This window comes from Chiloscyllium punctatum, chromosome 6, assembly GCF_047496795.1.
Source record: "Chiloscyllium punctatum isolate Juve2018m chromosome 6, sChiPun1.3, whole genome shotgun sequence".
NCBI lineage: Eukaryota > Metazoa > Chordata > Chondrichthyes > Orectolobiformes > Hemiscylliidae > Chiloscyllium > Chiloscyllium punctatum.
This window is the reverse complement of record NC_092744.1, coordinates 132,443,985-132,468,913: the sequence shown is the minus strand read 5'-3', so window position 1 is coordinate 132,468,913 and position 24,929 is coordinate 132,443,985. Positions and strand designations below refer to the sequence as shown.

At 47.4% G+C, this 24,929-nt stretch overlaps 1 long non-coding RNA gene across 1 annotated transcript in view; it reads right to left on the bottom strand.

The window, feature by feature from the left end:
- Positions 1–1,523: 1,523 nt before the first annotated feature.
- LOC140479207 (uncharacterized) overlaps positions 1,524–24,929 on the bottom strand; it is a 41,202-nt gene continuing 17,796 nt past the window's right edge. The window contains exon 2 of the long non-coding RNA XR_011960989.1: positions 1,524–7,701. This is a non-coding gene — a long non-coding RNA (uncharacterized lncRNA). The remainder of the gene's footprint in view (positions 7,702–24,929) is intronic.

Genomic DNA, 24,929 nt, shown 5'->3' with positions numbered 1-24,929 from the left:
TGGTTCAACCATGGGGACCAAATTTGCACCCCAATATGCCAACATCTTTAGGCACGTGTCTGAACAAGACTTCTTCTCTACGCAGGACCTCCAACCAACACTATACACCAGGTACATCAACGACATTTTCTTCCTCTGGACCCATGGCGAGGAGTCACTGATAAAACTACACAGTGATATCAACAAGTTTTATCCCACCATCACACTCACAATGGACTACTCTCTACTGTCTCATTTTGGACACATGTATCTCCATCAAGGATGGGCACCTCACTCTACTGCAAACCCACAGATAACCTCACAGTGCTACACTTCTCCAGCTTCCACCCAAAACATATTAAAACATCCAGCCCCTATGGACAAGCCCTACACAGACACAGAATCTGGTCAGATGAGGAGGAGTTGTTTAAAAGAGTTAAATCATCTCCTTGGTACACTGTGCAGTACGTTCTAAGTGTTGAATACAAGTTACTATGCAACTCTTTAGAGGGGCTGAATGGTTTATTCCTGTGCCTCAGTAATAGCCCTGAGAAATTCTGTCAGAGACGTGTTGTGTGACATTACACGGGACATATGAGCTCCAGTTGGCCATTCGGTCTGTGCTACACCATTCAGACAGATCAGAGCTGGTCTGACTGTGGCTGAACTCCCTGTCCATCTCTGCTCCCAATAAACATGGGCTTCCTCGACCATCAAGGAGCTACTGAGCTCAGCCTTGAATATCTTCACTGCTCCCTGCAGATGAGAATGCCACAGTTAGCACATCCCTCAGGACAAAGGAGCATCCTCATCTCAATCTGAAATGGGAGCACCCTTGCATTTAAAGTGATTGTCCTTGCACCAAATCACCTCCTACTTATGACATGATGCACAACAAATCAGAACATACGTAGACCATTCAACCCCCTCAAACCTGGCCCACATAAGCACTGGCTGTCTAGTTGATCAAATATCTATCAGATTCAGCCTTCACTGCTCTCTGCGCAACACATTATCAGATCCATCCTTATCTCAGTCTGAAATGGAAGAGATCACATTTTCAAACATTCTCCAGTTCCCCTAGTTCGACACACCCAACGTGGGGATCCATCCTCTCAGCATCCACCCTGTCAATTCCCCTCAGGGTCAGTTATGTCTCAATATGATCATGCCTATTTCTGCTGAACTTCAAAGGGTATACATCCAAACTGCGCAACATTTCCACATGGGATGAACCGGTCATCCCAGGAATCAACTGTGTGAGCTGTGTCCGTACACCTTCTCATATAATTAAATTCTTTCTGTGGTAAAGAGATTTTAAAAAGCCCGATACAGTCCTCCAGCTGTGATCTCAGTAAAACTGGGAACAGCTGCAGCAACGCTTCCTTCATGGGTGACTCCTTGCTAGAAACATTAAAATTGAGACAAGAGCCGGAAGACACTTGATTTCTTAAGTCTTAAATAAGGCAACTTTGATTGGTTAAGATTCAGAGATGCCGGTGTTGGACTGGGGTGTACAAAGTTAAAAATCACACAATACCACGTTATAGTCTAACAGGTTTAATTGGAAGCACACTAGCTTTCGGAGCGACGCTCCTTCATCAGGTGATTGTGGAGGGCTCGATCGTAACACAGAATTTATAGCAAAAATTTACAGTGTGATGTAACTGAAATTATACATTGAAAAATTGATTGTCTGTTAAGCCTTTCATCTGTTAGAATACAGTGATAGTTTCACTTCTTTCATGGGTAAATCATAAAACCCTTTTTTTAAAAGTTGCATTCTCGGATTAGCTGTTAACAATGGTGATAGCTAGACAATATGTTGAAGGTGTTGTCCCCCTGTGTTCTCTGTCCATGACCTGATGTTTAGATTGATTCTAATCTAAAAAGTGAGATAACAGAGTTTTACATAAATTCATGCAGTTTTGAGCTCAGAGTTCTACATGAATGTATGTAGCTTTTGAGCAAACTACATGTAGTATATGTGTGCATGTGGGTCTTTGTGCGTGTGCCTGTCTGGGGTGGGGGTTGTGAGTGTGAGAAAGTGTGTTGTGTGTGTGTAGTGAGTGCAGAGTGTCTTAAGTCTGTGAGGGTGTGCAGGTTTGGGAGTATGTGTGTCTATTAGGGTGTGTGTGGGTGTCTGTGTGCGCGTCTGTGTGTACGTGTGTCCGTGTGCATGTGAGGGTGTGTGTGTAGGAATATCTGTGTGTGTGTGTGTGTGTGTGTGTGTGTGTGTGTGTGTCTGTGTGTGTGTGTGTGTGTGTGTACTGTAATGGTGATCACCTGTAATGTGACATGAACCCAAGGTCCCGGTTGAGGCCCTCCCTATGGGTACCGAACTTAGCTATCAGACTCTGCTCGGCCACATTCCTCTGCTGCCTGTCCCGAAGTTCACCTTGGAGGATGGTCACCCGAAGGTCCGAGGCTGAATGTCCTGGACCACTGAAGCGTTCCCCAACTGGGAGGGAACCCTCCTGTCTGTTGATTGTTATGTGGTGCCCATTCATCCGTGAATAAAATTTGATTAATTTTAAAGTAGCAATGGTTTTTTGTGTGGGAAATCATGTCACACGAACTTGACTGATTTTTTTGAAGAAGTAACAAAGAGGATTGATGAGGGCAGAGCGGTGAACGGGATCCGTGTGGACTCCGTACGGGATCCGTAAGGTGCTTGACAAGGTTCCCCATGGAATTCTGGTTAGCAAGGTTACATCATATGGAATACAGGGAGAATGAGCCATTTGAATTGACTCAAAGGCAAGAGGTGGTGGTGTAAGGTTGCTTTTCAGACTGGAGGCCTATGCCCAGTGGTGTGCTCCAAGGATCGGTGTTGAGTCCACTGCTTTTCATCATTTATATAAATGATTTGGATGCAAACGTAGGAGGTATAGTTAGTAAGTTTGCAGGGGGCAACAAAATTGGAGGTGCAGTGGACAGTGAAGAAAGTTTCCTCAGAGTATAATGGGATCTTGATCAGATGGGCCAATGGGCCGAGCAGTGGCTGTTGGAGTTTAGTTTAGATAAATACGAGGTGCTGCATTTTGGAAAAGCAAATCAGAGCACATCATATCCACTTAATGGTAAGGGTGTGTTGCCGAACAAAGAGACCTTGGAGTGCAGGTTCATAGTTCTTTGTAAGTAGAGTTGCAGGCAGATAGGATAATGAAGAAGACATTTGGCATGCTTTCCTTCAATGGTCAGATGATTGAGTATCAGAATTAGGAGGTCATGTTGTGACTTTACAGGACATTGGTTAGGCCACGTGCATTCTGGTCTCCTTCCAATCGAAGAATGTTGTGAATCTTGAAAGCGTTCAGAAAATATTTCCAAAGATATTGCCAGGATGGAGGATTTGAGCTATAGCGAGAGGCTGAAATAGGCTGGGGCTGTTTTCCCTGGAGCATCAGAGGCTTCTCAAGTTTCATAAAATCACGAGGTGCATGGATCGGACGAAGTCTTTTCCCTGGGGTGAGAGAGTCCCAAATTGGAGGGCATAGGCTTAGAGTGAGAGGGAAAGATATAAAATGGACCTAAGGAGACAACTTTTTCACATAGAGGATGGTGTGTGTATGGAATGAGCTACCAGAGGAAGTAGTGGAGATTGGTACAATTACAGCATTTAAAAGGCATCTGGACGGTTATATGAATAGTAAGGTTTAGAGGGATACAGGCCAGGTGTTGGCAATAGAGACTAGATTAGGTTAGGATATCTGGTTGGCATGAATGTGGTGGACCGAAGGGTTTGTATCCATGCTGTACATCTCTATGACTAAGTGCAGTGTAACAGAGCATTTAGGGCTCCCTTAGTGACAACAAGGGTGTGTTTGCACTGTGGTGATATTTACACTCTAAATCTATACATCTGTACATGACAAACACCTCAACATACAGAGACCAGGAGGGCAATCTGTCAAGACTTGAATTCTTTAACCAGAGACTGTGAGAACGAGAACATTTCTGGGGGACATGGTAGATGGATGTAGCTTCACAAATCAAAACACGTGTATCCTTCAGTTCCTTTGTTAAAAAAAAACTTCCTCATTTAAACTGACTAACAGTTCCAGTATCCACTGTCGTTTGTGGAAGAGAGTTCCAAACCTCTCCCATCCTTTGTCTGTAGATGTGCATCCTAACATTCCTCCTGAACGCTCTGGCTCTCATTCTCAGACTGTGCCCCCTCGTTAGAGAATTGCCAGCCAATGGAAATCATTTATCTTTTTCTGTTAATGTCTTGGAGGACTTCACTCAGATCAGCCCTTATCCTTCAAGATCCTTGTGAACACAGGCTTCGTTTGTATATCAAAAAACAGAAATTGTTCAGCAGGTCTGGCAAGCATCTGTGAGAGAGAAAGTAGAGTAAATGTTTCAAGTCCGGAGACCCTTCTTCAGTACTAAGTTGCATGATTTCTCTTCATACCTTCAGAATATACGAAACCAGAACAGATGAGAGAATACTTAAGTCAGGACATTCTTCAGCAGCAGTGACTTTGAGAGTCTCCGTCAATGGAAAATTGTACCATGAATGCTGCTCACTGGATTGTTATCACTGTTCTGGGGTCTGGATATGGCTGACCAGTCAATAAGATGGTGACGTTGTTGTTCAAAAGGTAAAACCAGAGAGCAGATCAACAGCAGATTAAAGTAAGTCCAAATGTCTTTATGCCACACCAGAAACACCAATAATAACCAGGATGGTGTCGAACACCTTCTCCACCTGCTGAGTTGGTCGATGCATGATTCCATGTGAGGTGATCTGTCCCTTCAGGCAGCTGACAAGCTCCTTGTTTGAAACTCTGGGCTGATGCATTCCCAGAGATGCTGCCTTATACTGTCTGAAAGCTCCTTTGGGAGACTGACACGACAGCATTGCTCAGCTTTGTGTCAAAACTCTGACAATGAACAAACTCATTACAATAACAAGTTTAATCCCAATTATGAAGGAGCGTTACTTTTTAGTATATCATAATGAAATAACAAAAAACAGAACCTGGGATCTCTCAGCAATAATGCTGCCCACACAAATACCGTGAGCCCCGTCACAAGATCACAAATAATTTCAACCAATGCTGCATCAAGCCAGTTTATTCCATGTATGAAAATATATCTCAGAGCTGTTCTTCTGTTCTCTAGAGTAGGAGCTGCCCTCTTTAAAAAAGAGCGTTTCACTCACTGATTGAAATATGATTCTTCATACACACTGAATGTGTGCATTGCTGCCGAGGTCAGCATTTATTCCACATCACTCATGGCCCAGGTTCCAGAGGCACATGAAGGGCTTTCCTGGAGGAAGGGGACTGAGTGAACAAGTTAGGCTTCCAACAATGGAGGTATCACTGATGTCACTCTTATTGTCATTCTCCATCCTTCCCAAAGGGGCAACTAGGGACGAGTAATAAACACTGGCCCAGCCAGTGATGCCCACATCCCATCAATGGATAAGAATAAAGTGATAACCCTGGAGGTTCCATCTACCTTATAGGCCCTTGTCTGTATTCATCAGGATCATACCCATGTTTGGGGATAGGTGCCTTTTCCAAACTACAATCATAACCACCACTATCCCGAGATATATCATGGGGAGTGCAGTTAGGACCACAGCTTGATGTGAGAGGAGCCGAATTCATGGATGACAGGCTATGGGCATGTGATCATATGGCCTGTTCCTTTACATTTACTTAAGAGTGGTCCCTGTCAATGTCCCCTCTATCTCCACATTATGTGGGAGGAAGATATGATAAGCCATCTAAATACATTTTTTAATATAATTCCGTTAATTTGGACATCATCCTAACTTCGTCACTTGGGATAATTGGAATCCCTAGCACTGAGAGTGCCCTTGCAGTTGCCATTAAACGAGACCTTAGTGAGCTGCTGTAATTGGGGTGGATGGTGGGTCAGTGGTCAGCATTGCTGCCTCACAGCACCAGGGACATGACTTCATTTCCAGCCTTGGGCGACTGTCTGTGTGGAGTTTGCACATTCTCCCCATGTCTGCATGGGTTTCCACCCACAGGCCAAAGATGTGCAGGTTAGGTGAATTGGCCATGCTAAATTGCCCATAGTGTTAGGTGCTTTGTCAGGGGTAAATATAGGGTGGGGGAATGGGTCTGAGTGGGTTCTTTTTCAGAGGGCCAGTGTGGACTTGTTGGGCTGAAGAGCCTGTTTCCATATTATAGGGAATGTAATTTAAACTGACAGTGAGAGATATTGGGCTGGGTCTTCTCCTGGAACAAATGTTTACACTATTTGTCACAAATTTGCTGTGGGGCTTTCCCTTGGCTGGCCTGTCTGAACTCCTCCCTCATCCTGTTCCTGCAGATACTGCACAGGGTGAACCAGCAATAATGACGGTGGGCAACAAAACTGCATTCTGTGCAGTATCTACAGCACAGAGACCCAGAGATGGAGAGCAGGAGGAAGTCTGTGATTTTGCTCCTCACCATCTCTTGGAGCTTCATCCTCCTGTTGTTGATCTATGATTTAAGTTTCTTACATTATATTATTCAAGGAGTCCAGCCTGAAGATTACTCGCTTTTCCTGCATAACTTCACAAAACTTGGTTATATGCTGCAGACCCTAAGTTGGTGCAGAAACAGGTTTATTTGTGCAGCAACATTATCTCGGTTCAGAGTGAAGATCACTAACACAGCAAAGTAGCGAGTGACACAAATTCCTTGCATAATGAATAAATAAAACTCCTTAGTGAAGCCACAGGAGGGTCCTGTTGTTCCCGACATGAAACAATTTTTCAAATTCATTCATGGGATGTTGGCATCACTGCCAGGCCCAGTATTTATTACCCATCCCTAGTTGCCCCTTGAGAAGTTGGTTGTGAACTGCCTTCTTGAACCGCTATTATCCATGTAGGTCAACCCATAACATTGTTAGGGAAGGAATTCCAGGAATTTGACACAGGGATATATTTCCACTTCAAGATGGTGAGAGGCTTCGAAGGAAATTTGCATAAGGTGGTGTTCCCATGTATTTGTTGCCATTTTCCAAAATGGAAGTGGCTGTGGCTTTGGAAGGTGCTGTCTCGGATCTTTGGTGAATATCTGCACTGCATTTGTAGGTGGGACACACTGCTGCTACTGAGTATCTTTGGTGGAGGGAGTGGATATTTGTGGGTGGGGTGCCAATCAAGCAGGTTGCTTTGTCCTGGATGGTGTCAAGTTTCTTGAGTGTTTATTGTAGCTGCACTCATACAGGCAAGTGGAGCATATTCCATCACATCCGACAGAGAGTCCTTATCCCAGTGCAGAGAGAGGGTTGAGCTGGGAACCGGCAGATTCCCCATCTTAGCATAATCCAAAGGAATTGTCCAGGAAAGTGGAATTTCCTACTGGGTAAGTCCTATCAGTTTGGAACCCTCTAAGTGTCCATCAAAAATCAAATTCTTCTGCGGGTTCTGATCCAGTTAAACAGACGAGTTAATCTGTAAATATTTCATGTATACCAACCCTATATTAATGTCCCAAATAGCGATCTATGAGCTGTTGTGAAGTGAGAAATCATGGCAGGTGATTACATGATATTATTGGAACCCACTCACCAAAGAACTGGCTGGCCTCTATTTTTCAGCATCAAGCTTCCAGTTTCTTTGGGCTGCTTATCCATGACAGTCTCATCAGAAATTTCCTGCCATTAATTACGACGCAGAGGTCGAACCTCTCTGTTAATTAAACCAAACACCCAGAGAGTCTTGGTTCACTCTGTAATCTGTTAAAATAATAGGGACAGAGAACTCTAAAATTCGAATACATTAAGAAAATTATAATTATTTTCTTAACTCTAATAGTGAACACTAAACAACAACTGTCCACAAATCCAAGTCCCCTTCTTTTACCTACTTAGTATCTGACTCCAACTCCACAAAAGTACACTGTTCCAATTATTAAACTTGACACTTATTAAGCATTGCATTAACTTAATCTCAAGACCAAACATGTTCCTCTGAATTCAATCGTCTGCCTGCTGATCTCGCTGGGCCATCTTGTTTCTTTTTTTTAAAGTGAGAAGGTTGTACATGTAAAGGTACTTTGGTTGAAATTGTTTTCTAATTTCTTTGCGAGGAAGATGCGAGATGGCCATTTCGCTCTTGGGCTCGGCAGCAGTTGCTCGCTATTCGATGGCAGTTGCTCTCCCTCAGACTTTCAAAATAGTCGTGGGTGTTTATATAACACCCACGACTCAATAAACTCTTAGAATCAGTTTCAAGGTGTCAAAACAATCAAACCAAATGCCGTTGGTTTCTGGTATCCTGGGCACAACTTAAACTAGTTGGGTAAATTGGAATTGTGGTCAAAACAGCAGCAAAACCTCAAGTAATTGGAACATGTCTCTATTTTTGAAAAGCTGTTCTCTCAGATGGCAGGTATTGCTGTGCTTAAAATCAAAAAGCACTTTCTATCTTGCAGCCAACATACACTCTGTTGGCTTTGGAACAATGTGGATTCGTTGGTTACAGTTCCAGATACAGACTGTACATCCACCTGTACTGTCACCAAAAAAACAGATTCACCGAAACTGCACTCACCCCTCCCTGACTGATCCCTACCCAACACTGCAATCACCCACTCCCTGACTGATCCCTACCCAACACTGCACTCACCCCCTCCCTGACTGATCCCTCCCCAACACTGCACTCACCCCCTCCCTGACTGATCCCTACCCAACACTGCAATCACCCACTCCCTGACTGATCCCTACCCAACACTGCACTCACACCCTCCCTGACTGATCCCTCCCCAACACTGCAATCACCCACTCCCTGACTGATTCCTACCCAACACTGCAATCTCCCCCTCCCTGACTGATCCCTACCCAACACTGCAATCACCCACTCCCTGACTGATTCCTACCCAACACTGCAATCTCCCCCTCCCTGACTGATCCCTACCCAACACTGCACTCACCCCCTCCCTGACTGATCCCTACCCAACACTGCAATCACCCACTCCCTGACTGATCCCTACCCAACACTGCAATCACCCACTCCCTGACTGATCCCTACCCAACACTGCAATCACCCACTCCCTGACTGATCCCTACCCAACACTGCACTCACACCCTCCCTGACTGATCCCTCCCCAACACTGCAATCACCCACTCCCTGACTGATCCCGACCCAACACTGCAATCTCCCCCTCCCTGACTGATCCTTACCCAACACTGCAATCTCCCCCTCCCTGACTGATCCTTACCCAACACTGCAATCTCCCCCTCCCTTACTGATCCCTACCCAACACTGCAGTCTCCCCCTCCCTGACTGATCCCTACCCAACACTGCAATCTCCCCCTCCCTGACTGATCCCTACCCAACACTGCAGTCTCCCCCTCCCTGACTGATCCCTACCCAACACTGCAATCTCCCTTCCCTGACTGATCCCTACCAAACACTGCACTCAACCCCTCCCTGACTGACCCCTCCCCAACACTGCAATCTCCCCCTCCCTGACTGATCCCAACCCAACCCTGCAATCTCCCCCTCCCTGACTGATCCTTACCCAACACTGCAATCACTCCCTCCCTGACTGATCCCTACCCAACACTGCAATCTCCCCCTCCCTGACTGATCCCTCCCCAACACTGCAATCTACCCCTCCCTGACTGATCCCTACCCAACACTGCAATCTCCCCCTCCCTGACTGATCCCTACCCAACACTACAATCTCCCCCTCCCTGACAGATCCCTACCCAACACTGCAATCACCCACTCCCTGACTGATCCCTACCCAACACTGCAATCTCCCCCTCCCTGACTGATCCCTACCCAACACTGCAATCTCCCCCTCCCTGACTGATCCCTACCCAACACTGCAATCTCCCCCTCCCAAGGAAAAAAGAATAGAGAGAAAATAAGACCCTTCAAGGACCAGAGTGGACATGTGTGTGCAGAATCACAGGAGTTATTTCTCCTCTGTGTTGATCTTGGAGAAGGACATGAAGGCTTGGGAACTTGGGAAAGTTAGTGATGATCTCTTGGGGTCAGTCCATATCACAGGAGAGGATGTGTTGAATGCATTAGAGTGTATGAAGGTGGATAAATCTCCTGGACCTGAACTAACATATCCAACGGCACCTCAAGAGGCGAGGGAAGTACGTGTGGGGTCCCTGCTGATCTTTTTGCCTCACCGTTAGCCACGGGTGAGGTCCCGGAAGACTGGAGGACAGCATATGTTGTGCCCTTATTCAAGATTGGCTGTAAAGATAAACCTGGGAACTATAGATCAGTACACCTAACATCCGTGGTAAGTAAGTTACTTGAGAAGATGCTGAGAGATTAGATAGACATGCATTTGGAAATACAACATTTGGTTGGGAATAGTCAGCAAAGCTTTGTGCATGGGAGACCATGCCTCACAAATTTGTCAGCGTTCTTTATTGAAGTGATCAGGAAGTTTGACGAGGGCAGGCCAGTACATGTAGACTCTACAGATTTCAGGAAGGCCTTTGATAAGGTTCCACATGATAAGTTGCTTTGGAAGGTTAGATCGCATGGAATCCAGGGGGCGTTGGCAAGCTGTGTACACAATTGGCTTGATGGTAGGAAGCAGAGGGTAACAGTCAGACTGGAGGCCTGTGACTCGTGGTGTGCCTCAGCGGACATAGAATCATAGAATCCCTCCTCTGTGGAAACAGGCCCTTCGGCCTAACAAGACCACTGGCCCTCTGAAGATCATTTCACTCAAACCCATTCCCCTACTTTATTACTCTACATTTACCCCTGACTAACGCAACTTACTTCCACATCCATGAACATTCTTGGCAATTGAGCATTGCCAATTTACTTGACCTGCAGAGCTTTGGACTGTGGGAGGAAACCGGTGCACCCAGAGGAAACCCACGCAGACATGGGGAGAACGTACAAACTCAATTGGTCTGGCATGGTGGCTCAGTGGTTGGCACTGCTGTCTCACAGCGCCAGGGACCCGGGTTCGACCCCAGCCTCGGGTGACTGTGTGGAGTTTGCACATTCTCCCTGTGTCTGTGTGGGTTTCCTTCGGGTGCTCCGGTTTCCTCCCCATTCCAAAAATGTGCAGGTCAGATGAATTGGCCAGGCTAAATTGCCCATATTGCTAGGTGCATTCGACCAGGGTAAATATTGGGTAAGGAGAATGGCTCTAGGTGGGTTAGTCTTCGGCAGGTCGGTGGGGACTTGTTGGGCCAAATGGCCTGTTTCCATACTGTAGGAAATCTAACCCTAACAGGATCTAACCCACACAGACCATCCTGTGAGGTTGGAATTGAACCCAGATCCACAGTGCTGTGACGCAGCAGTACCAACCACCGAGCCATTGTGCCACTGAGCTGGTCAGTGCTAGGCCCATGGCTGTTTGTCATCTATATCAATGATTTGGATGCGGGTGTTTAAGGCATGATTAGAAAGTTTGCAGATTACACTAAAATAAGTGAGGAAGGGTCTCAGCAATTGCAACAGGGCCTTGATCAGCTGGGAAATTGGGCTTAGAAATGGCAAATGGAGTTTAATACAGAAAGTGCGAGATCTAGCATTTTGGAAAGTCACATCAAGACAGGGGTTTCATGGGGAATGGTAGGGCCTGAAGGAGTGTCGTGGAACAGAGGGACCTTGGATTCCAGGAGCACGGCTCTCTGAACTCAGGGAGACAGGGCAGTGAAGAAGGCTTTTGGCACACTGGGCCCTTCACCAGTCAGGGCATGGAATATCGAAGTTAGGAAGTTCTGTTGTAGTTGTGCAGGATGTTGCTGAGGCCGCACTTGGAGTATTGTGTTCAGTTTTGCCCACCTTGCTATAGGAAGGATGTTATTGTACTAGAAAGAGGACAGAAGTAATTTACAAGGATGTTGCCAGAATTCAACTAGACAGATATAGAGAGAGGTTGGACAAGCAAGGACATTTTCTTTAGTGTGTAGGAGACTGAAGGGTGTCCTTATTGAGGTGTATAAGATCATGGGAGACATGGATAGGGTGAATGCACTCAGTCTTTATCCAAGTCTTGGGGAATCAAGGATGAAAGGTCATCAGTTTAAGGTGAAAGGGGAAGATTAAAAGGGAACCTGGGGGACAAAGCTTTTACCCAGAGGGTGGTACACATACGGAATGAACTACCAGTGCAAGTGGTCGAGGAGGATACATTTAATAACATTTAAAAGGCACTTGGACAAATACATGGAGAGGAACGTATTGGAAGGATATGGGCCAAGTGTAGGGAAACGGGGTTAGTGTGGATGGACCAGTTTGGGCCAAAGAGCCTGTCTCCGTGCTGTAGAACTCTATGAACATACCGAAGTGTCCCATCATCCAGAAGCGGCCAAAGCAACACGAACACGAGCCGGGACAAATGGGAAACAGTCCTGCAGAATTTGGCAGGAAGCCAGCCTGGCCGTGCAGTGAAGGATTCCTGGTACAGGAGCTGTGGTGAGATGTCCAAAAAGAACTGGGGAAGGAAGCTGGACAGCTCACTCCACTGCTGATAGCCTGGAGGAGCCCCGGCTGGGATAAGGCAGCTGGGATCCGGTCACCCCAGGGAAAACTACAGGCTGTGACCGAGCTAGGTCTCCTACACAATGAGCAGGACAGAACGTTGCAGGAAAATCTCACCCACATGGGACTACTCCAGTTCCAATTGGGAAGAGCCCAATCCAGTGAAAGGAGGGTCTCTGGGGATGGGGAGGCAGCCTCAGGTTACATTGACAATCTGGAAGGACAGTGTATGAGCTCCAAGCAGCTGTATGGGTCATGTACACCTGCAACATGGAGCAACACACATCAGGCCCTAGTAGGAGGTGAGAGGAGCAAATACAATCCCTAGGGAACTAGGACTCCTCCCAGAATGGGATAGTGTGTGCCTTTGGGGTTCTACCTCCCCATGGAGATAATGACAGGCCCCACACTGACACATCCACACCCGCTCACAGATGGGGACTCCCACTGCCTGTCTCCCAGGTAACTGCACCTTTTACCCCCAGCCCTGACCCACAGCCGAACTCAGATTCCATGAATCCTGTGGTTACCCAGTGTAAAGCATCTTCTGGTCTCACTCTGTACACAACAGTCATTCCAGGCACCCAGCTGGTGGGCAGCACCAAAAAGATCCCATCTCTGGCACAGATACTGACTGACAGTCTGTCATACACAGAGTGGACGCTGAGGAGCAAACCAAATGAATCGCCATGTGCCTTAGTCCAGCAGGCCATTCAGCCCTCCCTGAGGGCCAACAGCTAGGGAGGGGCATCCATGATGAGATGAAGGCAGCAATTATCACTGCTCGATGGCAGGATAAGGCATAACCTGCAGAGGCGCTACATAACTGCTGAACAACAACCAGGGGAATGCTCCCCCCTCCCCCTGTCAGCTTCACCTGGAGACTCTGGGTCCAATTTGTCTGGATTTTTGGGGATATGACCTGCACCTCTCTTAGCGATGAGAAACTGGGCCCGACCCTTTGTCTCCCATCTCTCAGAAAGGAGGAGGGACATCTGGGATTCGACCCCTCAATCGTGCCCGTAATGAGGCTTGGGTTCTCTGCTAATTAATTGCTGAATACGAAATAGACTTTAGGGATTTCCACATTGTGTTACAGGAGCTCAGGGGTCAGAAGCGATTGGTAGGGTTTCCCCGAGAATGGTAGTAGGATACCAAGCACCCCGCCTGGACTAGGGGTCATTTTCGGACAGTAATATCCCAGGAAGCCCACCAGGGAGAATTCCTCAGAAACAAAATTAAAAACGGGCTGTGACCAGGAGGGAAGGCTCCTCCCCCAGCTTGTCCCACACATACCAGGCTCTCACAATGGACTAGTCACTAAACTCACAGGGAATTCCTTCTTCATGAACATTTTTCACAAACTGATAATAATCATTATGAATGTGTCCGGGATACAGTAATCAGAGTGGTGTCCTTCCCCATAAAAATAATCATGTTCCCAACTGACCCACGGGATATTGGGACAAAGGATAGGGAAATTTGAGGGAAAACACAGAACCCAGAAAAGTAATTAAGAGACAAAAGAAAAGGGAACTCCTTAACAATTGAGCCACAGTATACGAGTCCACTCCCAGGGCAGGAGTGTTACTGGTCAGAACGCTGACTTGGCTAATTTGGAGAATAAATCAGGATCCTGACCCAACAACTCTCTAATGAGCCTGAGAAAGACTTAATACAGAAAACCCAGAGGAGACCATGGGACAACTCGTGGAGAATCCGGCTAACCATCACTTAGTGACCAGACTGGAGGGTCACGCCAACACGATTAATCAGATCATCCACGTCCCAATCAGAGATTATGGTGAGCAATAAAACCACACCCTGTGCAGTAACGCGATGATGGAACAGCTGAGGGAGGAGCTCAGGCAGGCCAGACATTGGAAAGTCCCATCCCGGGTTCGTGACAAACAGTTTCAATATTTGTTCCAGGAGAACCCCCACACCAACGTCTCTCACTGTCAGTGACAGCAGCTCACCAAGGGCTGGGTTAATAACAGCTGTAAGGACACTCTCGGTGGGACACCTGGGCTTGGTATGAGGGATTCCACTTAACCCAAGTGACCAAAGGTAGGATGAAGTCCAAATTATCGGAGTTGTATAAAAAAGGTATTTGGATGGGCTACCATGATTACCTCCCACTTACTGTGGAGATAGAGGGAACATTGCCAGGGACCATACTTACCTAAATGGGAAGGAACCGGTCATACCATGACATTCCCATAGCCTGGTATCCAAGAATTCGGCTCCTCTCACATCGGCTGTGGTCCTAACCGCACTCACCTTGATATATCTCGGGATACCGGTGGTTAGGATTGCAGGCTGTAACAGATGGGTACGATCATGGTGAATAATGCCTGGATACACCCCCAGGGGCTGGAAGGTAGATGGAACTCCCCGGGTGATCACCTTAGTTTCATTCATTTGCAGTGTTTGGGTGTTCCTGGCCGGGCCAGTATTGATTTCCTGCCCATAGTTGCCATTACGACAGATTGGCCATATTAAATTGCCCATTGTGTCAAGGGATATTCGGGCTAGCTGGAGTAGCTATAGGAAATGCAGGGTTTCAGGGATATCACTGGGGGAGTGGGTCTGAGTTGGATTCTCTTCAGAGGGTCATTGTGGACTCAATGGGCCGAACGGTCTGATTCTGTTCTGTCAAGATTTTATGATATCACTTATCAGCTCTAAGACTTAGGGTGTAGGTTTGCCCGGTGATAGGTTTGATATCCAGACGTTTCGTTACCTGGCTGGGTAGCATCATCAGTGGGGACCTCCAAGTGAAGCTATAAGATCATCGGTTTGGAAAACGTACACAATGGCTTTTGCACAGACAGCTGGCTACTCTGACAACAAGCATAACCAGCTTTTAAAATTAGGTTTGTAATTTATTGCATAAGCTTCTTCCTTTCCATTCAAGTGGATGAGTTGGGGGAGATGTCACAAACTCCTGGCTAAAACACAGATAGACAGCCAAGGTTTATTGGCCAAGGAAATCTCCCAAATCACAAAACCCACACACCAGGCACAGCGCAAACACAGCATAATGTAAAAGGCAACAGTTATTCTGGACAGACGTATCTACCAAACAAATGAGGGCCCAGACAGGAAGGCACAGGTCCTGCTACACAAAGAAACTAACAGCAACAAGCCATCCAAATGATTGGCAATGCTTCAAACTATTAACGGATTCTCCTAATTGGCCAAAACGATAGAAAGTTCCTGAAAACCATCCAGAAATGAACAAAAACAGAGTTTATCTGCAGACTGATTGCCTGAATCTGTGGAGGCCTTCTGAGGAGACCAGCATGGCAAGAGACAGAGACCATCTGACGTTCCAGAGAGAGAGAGGGCGAGAGAAAACAGTTTTGCAGACCCAGAGGCAGAACCAGTGAGAGAGGGAGAGAGAGAGAGAGACAGGCTGAAGCAAAACCCAGGGGCATGGGAGAGAGGGAATGTGAAAATCCATTGAGAGAGAGAGTTGGAACCAACTGGAATAACGAGTGTCACCCCTTCAGTCTGTCCATGTTTAACTCCTCAGTCTTAGTCTGACTTCCCCTTCTCTCCCTCTCTGTCCCCTCTCTCTCTGTCCTTCTGTCAGTCTGTCTCTCTCTCTCACACACACACACGCTTTCTCTCTCTCTCCCTCTCCCTGTCTCTCTCTGCCCATCTTTCTCCCATCCCCCTTCTCCATCACCACTCTCTCCATCTCTGACTCTTTTTCTCACCCTCCCTTTCTGTTTTTCGTTATTTCAGACCTGAAAGATCTCACCCAATTTTGTCCCCCCTCAAAAATACTGTGCCCTTCATTTTCACTGTTCTCCCAAATTTATTCCCTTCCCCAAATACCTTCCCTCCCAAATACCTACCTTACCAACTGTGCCCCCCTGAAATATTTTGCTGCCCCCCCCCCAACATTGCTGTGAGCCCCACTCCCTGGGGCAGAGGGAAATGAGTGGAATAGTGTGGAGCTGGAAAAGCCCAGCAGGTCAGGCCTGAACCATCGACTCTCCTGGCTGACCCGCTGTGCTTCCCCAGCTCCACACTTTGTAACTCTGACTTTCCAGCATCTGCAGTCCTCACTTTCTCACACAGGTAAATGAGTCTGGGTTGGCTGACTGGCCTGTGGCTGTTTTAATGCACAGCAAGATCCCAGTCCCAGAATTATAAAAGGTTTGTATCACAGATGGAGTCCTTTCTGCCCATTCCGCCCCTCCCCCATTAAATGATCCTCGTCCTGTTCAGGATCCTCAGGATTGTCCCCTGAATGGCCTCACTGACTGTCCTTTTTGTGGAGACCCCTTCTCCGTGTTGTGGTTCTGTTCGCCAAGCTGGGAATTGTGTTACAGACGTTTCGTCCCCTGTCTCGGTGATATCCTCAGTGTTTGGGATCCTCCTGTGAAGCGTTTCTGTGATGTTTCCTCCGGCATTTATAGTGGCCTGTCTCTACCGCTTCCGGTTGTCAGTTCCAGCTGTCTGCTGCAGTGGCTGGTATGTTGGGTCCAGGCCGATGTGTTTGTTAACACATCGCAGCAGACATCTGGAACTAACAACCGGAAGCAGCAGAGACAAACCACTACAAATGCCGGAGGAACCAACACATAAGTGCTACACAGGAGGATCCCAAGCACTGAGGATGTCACCGAGACAGGGGACGAAACGTCTGCAACACAAATTCCCAGCACGGCGAACAGAACCACAACAATGAGCACCCAAGCTACAAATCTTCTCCCAAACTTTGAACACCTCTTCTCCATCCTGTCTCAGACTTTGCGTCTCATGCTATCCCTCCCTCAATCTCTCTCTCTCTCACAGCAGCCCCTCCTTTCTCCACCATCTCCAAAACCCCATCAAACAGTCCACCATCTCTGGCTGTCCCACTCCCCCCTTGTCTCCCAATCTCCCCCTTCCCATGTAGACCCACAGCTCCTGGGCTGGAGGACATGATGCAGACCTTTTGACTGACTGCTGTCATGCACAGAAAGATCCCACTCTGCAACCATTCCCCAGCCACACACACTGTCCTTCTCCCTCCATATGTTTCCTTCTTCCTCTCCCTGTTTCTCACTGCCCCTCTCACCCTCTCCTCAATTTCTCCATCCCCACTCTCTCCATGTCTCTCTTTCTCTTTTTGTCACCCTCCCCTTCTCTTTTTCTTCATTTCAGACTCAATGAGAAAAGTACTTTTATGTCCCTTACACTAACCCCCTCCCCACAGTCGGGGTAACATTCGGGAGAGACCAGGAAAAGTTTGGTCCCCCCACATTAACTGTACAGCATCCAGCAACACAGAGACAAACTCTTCCCAATGTCCCTTCCCCAGTCACTGGGACAGGGGTCTAGGGAGACAGAGGGAGAGAAACTACAAGAGAGATAGAGAGCTGGGTAGACAGACAGTGAGAGGGAGGGAGAGAACAAGAGAAAGACGGGCAGGCAGAGGGAGGGACAGAAAGTGAGAGAGAAAGAGGAAAACGCCAGGAAGAGACATACAATGTCAGAAAGATACAAGGGGAAAAAGGGGAGGCAAAGACAGGGAGTGAAGGTCAGATAGACAGCAAGAGAGAAAACCCAGGGAGAGATATAGGACAGAGAGAGAGAAAGGAGTTGCAGCAGCAGAGAGATAGAGCTGAGAGAATGGAGTGGTGAGGGGGGCTGCTGCGATGCAACGAGAATGATTTACAGACAAGAATAGCAAGATCCCATAGAGCTGAGAGAAAGATGCAGAGAGAGATGAGCAAGGTGTTGGTTTTGGGGAAGATTGAATGATTAAGCATTCCTGAAAAACATGATGGGGTGTCAAAGGGGCAGAGTGTTGGAGGAAGGGAATCTGCAGGGAAATGTCAACAGGGCAGAGATATGAAGGATATTGTGAGATAGGGATTGAAGGGAAAATGTGGGAGAGACAGCTGGGAACACAGAAATATACATAAGAGCTCTCATGGGAGTGGGAAGCAGTGAGATCGGTGGGATTAGACTGTGCAGCTGCCCCCTCTCTAGCATTTTGCGCCTTTGTCTTTCCTCAGTGTAGAGCTCACACCTTGTGGTAAAATTCCCACAGACAGCCTGAATCCCACAATGTGTCTGTGTGTGTGTGTTCACTCTCTCTGGTTCCAGCTCCTGTCTGATGATTCCGTATAGCAGAATAATTTGATTCTCTGTCTCTGTACTCTCCGGGTTTCAGCTCCCAAATCAAATGCTAAATCATTCACGATCCACGATCCTATTGAATAGTAGAGCAGGCTCGAGGGTCTGAATGGTATCCTCCTGTTCCTATTTCAGATGGTCTTATGTCCTTAACACTACCTCCCAGCTCTTGGCCCCCACACTGGAGGTTATGACTCCACAAGGCCCTGATCTGTAGAGTGTTGCACCCTTCCGTGAGTCTCGGAGGGAACCAGCCTGATTTGGATTGGAGTTGCAGCCTCTCAGTGAGAAGTGAAATCTCCTCGAGATTCCCCTCAGTCTCTCACTGTAAGGTGGAGCAGGCCAGTCTCAGGGAAGCAAACAGCAGGCCAGGTCTGCCCTGTCCTCCAGCTCCATTTCAGAAGGCCACATGGGAGGGGCTTGGTTCCTTCATCAGCTTCCCGTGCTCTCCCTTCTGGGTAAGGGTGGGGGCCGAATAGCCTTGCTCCTGGCTCTAATTGAGGTGCAGGCTGGCAATGATTGGGTTATACAGGACATGCTCCTGGAGTGAAGTCAGTTAGCTCAGTTAGCTGGACAGTTGGTTTATAATGCAGAGTAAAACCAATAGCGTGTGTACAATTCCCACACCAGCTGGGGTTACCCTGAAGGACTCTCCTTCCCAACCTCTCCCCTCAGTTGGGCCATGGTGACCCTCTGATTAAATCCCCACCAGACCCCACTCTGTAATGAGGAGCTGTCCCATGCTCTGGTAAGACTATGGTGACATTACATTGGTTTGTACCTGGAGCTCTGTGTGCAGGACTAGTCACTGCATTGCCAGAGGGATGTTAGTGTGTGGGGAAGGTTTACTGGATGAATCCCCACTGGAATGAACAGCACTCTCTTTCCCCCAGTTAATTCACTCTTGCAGCCTTTGTGTCTTTGGAGACAAAAGGACCATTTCACCTGAAACTGCAGCTGGATTTTATATTCATGAGCACCCAATAAGATTGGCTAGTTTACACACACACACACACAGACACACAGACACACTCCCTCAAACACACACAGACACACTGTCACACACACATACACAAAGGACCCCACCACACGCAGGCTCTCTCACACACACAGACACACGCTCCCTCAAACAGAAACACACACACACACCCACACACACTCCCTCAAACACACACAGACACACTGTCACACACACATACACAAAGGACCCCACCACACGCAAGCTCTCTCACACACACAGACACACGCTCCCTCAAACACAAACACTCACACACACACATACACACACACACAATCACACACTATATCTCTCACACACATACACGCACAGACATACGCTCCCTCAAATACACACACGGACACACACTCACACAGACACAGTCTGTCTCACACACACATACACACACTCTCTCTCATTTACACACACACGCTCACACGCACACTCTCATTCTCTCACACACCCACTCACTCTCACGCACGCCGAAACTCTCTCTCACACACAGAGACATTCTCTCTCACACACATACACACAGACAGACACACAGACACACGATCCCTCAAACACACACAGACACACTCTCTCTCTCACACACATAAACACACAGTTACTCTCTCTCTCACACACATACACACGCAGACACATGCTCCCTCAAACACACACAGACACACTCTCACACACACACATAAACGCACAGTTACTCTCTCTCACACACACATACACACGCAGACACACGCTCCCTCAAATATGCATAGACACACACTCTCTCACACACACACACGGACACCCACACTCTCTCTCACACACACTAACACACACACTCTCTCTCACTTACAGACACACTCACTCTCACACACACATGCACACAGACACACACACTCTCACACACACACACACTATTTCTCACATAAGACACACTGTCATACACAGACAGACACACAGACACATACACACATAGACACACAAACACACACACACATAGACACACAGACACATTCTCTCACACACACAGACACACTCTCACACATACATACACACAGCCAAATTCTCTCACACATACAAACACACACAGTCACACACTCTCACATGAACATGCACTTTCTCTCTCACGCACACATATACAGACACACAGAGATACACATGCATCCACTCTTTCACACACACAAACACCGGCAGTCTCTCTCTCTCTCTATCTCTCTCTGTCTCTCTGTCTCTCTCTCTCACACACACACACACACACACACATACACACACACGGCTGTAAAGGCATGGTTGAGTTATTGCTGGAGAAATGATTTCTCCGAGGACTGATCCCTGATCTCACATGATGACTGCTCCAGGGAGACAGACAGCAGCTACAGATGACTTGTTGGATCTTCCTGTGCACCACCTCTTGCATCAACAGCGTTAGTCTGTTTGGGTGCCTGCTTTTCTAAAGCGTATCCAAACAACAAGTAACAATAGATCGAGGAACGTTTTCCTCCAAACCATGTTTCAGACACATGCTGCTGTTATTTTTCACTGATTGTTTAAAATGATCTGAATCTTCTGAAATGGGAAGTGGCTTCCATTTCAAATTACGACACCAGAGTGCCTCAGGGACCCTGAGGAAATGATCAGGAAATTGCATCTGTTCCTTTCTATCCTCTGCACTCTGTACCACCAGATAGTGCTCCCTCAGAACCTCAGATAGTGCTCCCTCAGTACCTCAGATAGTTTCTCCCTGACTACCCCAGATAGTTCTCCCTCAATACGTCAGACAATTCTCCCTCAGTACCTCAGATAGTTCTGCCACGGTACCTCAGAAAGTGGTCCCTCAGTACCACAGAAAATGCTCCCTCAATATATCAGATAGTGCTCCCTCAATACCTCAGAGAGTCCTCCCTCAATACTTCAGATAGTGCTCCCTCAATACTTCAGATATTGCTCCCTCAGTACCTCAGACAGTTCTCCCTCAGTACCTCGGATAGTTCTCCCACAGTACATCAGAAAGTGCTCCCTCAGTACGTCAGATAGTGCTCCCTCAATCCCACAGAAAGTGCTCCCTCAATATTTCATTTAGTTCTCCCTCAATAGCTCAGAAAGTGCCCCCTCAATACCTCAGAAAGTACTCCCTCAATACCTCAGAAAGTGCTATCTCAATACCTCAGAAAGTGCTACCTCAATACCTCAGATAGTTCTCCCTCAGTACCTCAGAAAGTGCTGCCTCAGTACCTCAGACAGTGCTCCCTCAATAGCTCAGAACATACTCTCTCAATGCCTCAGATAGTTCTCCCTCAATACCTCAGATAGTGCTTTCTCAGTACGTCAGAAAGTGCTCCCTCAGTACGTCAGAAAGTGCTCCCTCAGTACCTCAGAAAGTGCTCCCTCAGTCCTTCAGAAAGTGTTCCCTCAATACCTCAGAAAGTGCTCCCTCAGTACCTGAGAAAGTGATCCCTCAGTACCTCAGAAAGTGATCCCTCAATGCCTCAGATAGTTCTCCCTCAATACCTCAGAAAGTGCTCCCTCAGTAACTCAGAAAGTGCTCCCTTAATACCTCAGATATTTCACCCACAATACCTCAGATAATTCTCCCTCCATACCTCAGATAATTCTCCTTCAATACTTCAGATAGTGCTCCCTCAGTATCTCAGACAGTTCTCCCTCAGTACCTCGGATAGTTAGATTAGATTAGGTTACTTACAGTGTGGAAACAGGCCCTTCGGCCCAACAAGTCCACACTGCCCCGCCAAAGCGTACCCACCCATACCCCTACATCTACACCTACCACTACAGGCAATTTAACATGACCAATTCACCTGACCTGCACATCTTTGGACTGTGGGAGGAAACCGGAGCACCCGGAGGAAACCCACGCAGACACGGGGAGAACGTGCAAACTCCACACAGTCAGTCGCCTGAGGCGGGAATTGAACCCGGGTCTCCGGCGCTGTGAGGCAGCAGTGCCACCGTGCCTCCCACAGTACCTCAGAAAGTGCTCCCTCAGTACGTCAGATAGTGCTCCCTCAATCCCTCAGAAAGTTCTCCCTCAATAGCTCAGATAGTGCTCCCTCAATACTTCAGATAGTGCTCCCTAAATACCTCAGATAGTTCTCCCTGAGTACCACATAAAGTGCTCCCTCAAAAACTCAGAAAGTGCCCCCTCAATAGCTCACATAGTTCTCCCTCAGTACCACAGATAATGCTCCCTCACTTCCTCAGATAGTGCTCCCTCAATACCTCAGAAGGTGCTCCCTCAGTACCTCAGAAAGTACTCCTTCAGTACCTCAGAAAGTACTCCCTCAATACATCAGAAAGTACTTTCTCAATACCTCAGAAAGTGCCCCCTCAATACATCATAAAGTACTCCCTCAATACCTCAGAATGTTCTCCCTCAATACCTCAGAAAGTGCTCCCTCAGTACCTCAGAAAGTGCTGCCTCAGTGCCTCAGAAAGTGCTGCCTCAGTGCCTCAGAAATTGTTCCCTCAATACCTCAGAAAGTGATCCATCAGTACCTCAGATAGTGATCCCTCAATGCCTCAGATATTTCTCCCTCAATACCTCAGAAAGTGCTCCCTTAATACCTCAGATATTTCACCCACAATACCTCAGATAGTTCTCCCTCAATACCTGAGATAATTCTCCTTCAATACTTCAGGTAGTGCTCCCTCAGTACCTCAGATAGTTCTCCCTCAATACCTCAGACAGTGCTCCCTCAATACCTCAGACAGTGCTCCCTCAATACCTCAGATAGTTCTCCCTCAATACGTCAGAATGTGGTCCCTCAATACGTCAGAATGTGGTCCCTCAATAGCTCAGATAGTTCCCCTTCAGTACCTCAGATAATGCTCCCTCAATGCCTCTGAAAGTGCTCCCTCAATACCTCAGAAAGTGCTCCCTTAATACCTCAGATATTTCACCCGCAATACCTCAGATAGTTCTCCCTCAATACCTCAGACAATTCTCCTTCAATACTCCAGATAGTTCTCCCTCAATACCTCAGAAAGTGCTCCCTCAGTTCCTCAGAAAGTGCTCCCTCAGTTCCTCAGAAAGTGCTCTCTCTGTACCTCAGAAAGTGCTACCTCAGAAAGTGCTCCCTCAATATCTCAGAAAGTGTCCCTCAATACCTCAGAAAGTGCTCCCTCATTACCTCAGAAAGACCGCCCTCAGTACCTCAGAAAGTCCTCCCTCTGTACCTCAAAGTGCTCCCTCAATACCTCAGATAGTTCTCCTTCAGTACCTCAGAAAGAGCTCCCTCAACATCTGAGAAGGTGCTCCCTCATTACCTCAGACAGTGCTCCCTCAGTACCTCAGAAAGAGCTCCCTCAATATCTCAGAAAGTGATCCCTCAATACCTCAGAAAGTGCTCCCTCAATACCTCTGAAGGTGTACCCTCAGTACCTCAGATAGTGCTCCCTCAGTATCTCAGAAAGTGCTCCCTCAATATCTAAGAAAATGCTCCCTCAATACGTCAGACAGTGCTCCCTCAATACGTCAGACAGTGCTCCCTCAATACCTCAGAACGTGCTCCCTCAATACTTCAGATAGTACTCCCTTAATACCTCAGAAAGTGCTCCCTCAATATCTCAGATAGTTCTCCCGCAGTACCTCAAATAATGCTCCCTCAATTCCTCAGATAGTTCTTCCTCAATACCGAAGAAAGTGCTCCCCTAAAGCCCCTTAGACAGTAGCTCCACAAAACATTCACATCCTCAACATTTCAGGATGCAGCCCAGCTCCCCCCTCAGATTGCGTTCAAACCCCTTCAGACTGGAAGGACCCACATCCACCCCTGTCCAAGATTGGAGCCCAGGTCCCCAGAACATTACTAATCTCTCTGGATTAATTTTAGAATTCCTACAGTGTAGAAGCAAGCCATTCCGTCCATTGGCTCCACACTGACTGTCTGAACAGCATCCCACCCAGACTCACATCCTCTACTCTATCCCTGTAATGCTGCATTTCCCATGGCATCTTTGGGCGGTGGGAGGAAACTGGATCACCTGGAGGGAACCCGCACAGATACAGAGAGAATGTGTAAACTCCACACAGTCAGTCACCGGGAGTTAGAATCAAACCACTGAGACACTGTGCTGTCCTCTCTCCTTGGATGGCATGTCATCTAACCTTTTACTAAGCAACCTCCCATGTGAAACCTTCTCATCTGTCTCCTTGGTCATCCCTTCAAAAGCTCTATCAACTTGGACACATCATTTCCAAACAAAGCCATGCTGACCATCCCTAATCAATTCTTGCTTTTCCAAATCCATGTAAATTGTCTCTCAGAGTGCCCTCCAACAGCTTACCCACCACTGCCATCAGGCTCACAGCTCCATAGTTCAATGGCTGTTCCTTGCAGC